Genomic DNA, 512 nt, shown 5'->3' on the forward strand with positions numbered 1-512 from the left:
TCTGTGTGTGTGTGTTTGTGTGCTGTTAAATAGAACATGATTGAACTATGCTTCCAATACGCCTGACCACATTAGATGTAGCCTCTATCTGTACTCTAACTGCGTCCTCTATCAATAAGGCAAAGAAACATATTGCTTTGCCAGAATAATGCTATAGCATAATACATTTCATTATGATTCTTGCACTGTTGTGCTCAATAACCCAGCAGCAATGTAAAAGATAACAGGGCGTCATCCATTTTGTTTGCAGAATTTAGCCTGAGAGCTGTGAGTGACAAGACCTAATCAGGACAGTCAATGACAAACCAATGGGCTCTGGTGTATATTAACCCTGCCTAGGTCGGGGGGCTGCTGGGCAATAATTTATGAAGACTGACATATAACTAAGTTTTGGGGGCCGAAGCAGCTTAGGGACCACTGGTTCACCTGGATATAGGGAGCTGTTATAGACATTCACAATATTCCCTTGTGCTTCCTCTTTTTTCAGATATAATTGAACAAGACTGTCCAGC

The sequence above is a fragment of the Mixophyes fleayi genome, chromosome 2 (genome assembly GCF_038048845.1).
Source record: "Mixophyes fleayi isolate aMixFle1 chromosome 2, aMixFle1.hap1, whole genome shotgun sequence".
Classification (NCBI taxonomy): domain Eukaryota; kingdom Metazoa; phylum Chordata; class Amphibia; order Anura; family Limnodynastidae; genus Mixophyes; species Mixophyes fleayi.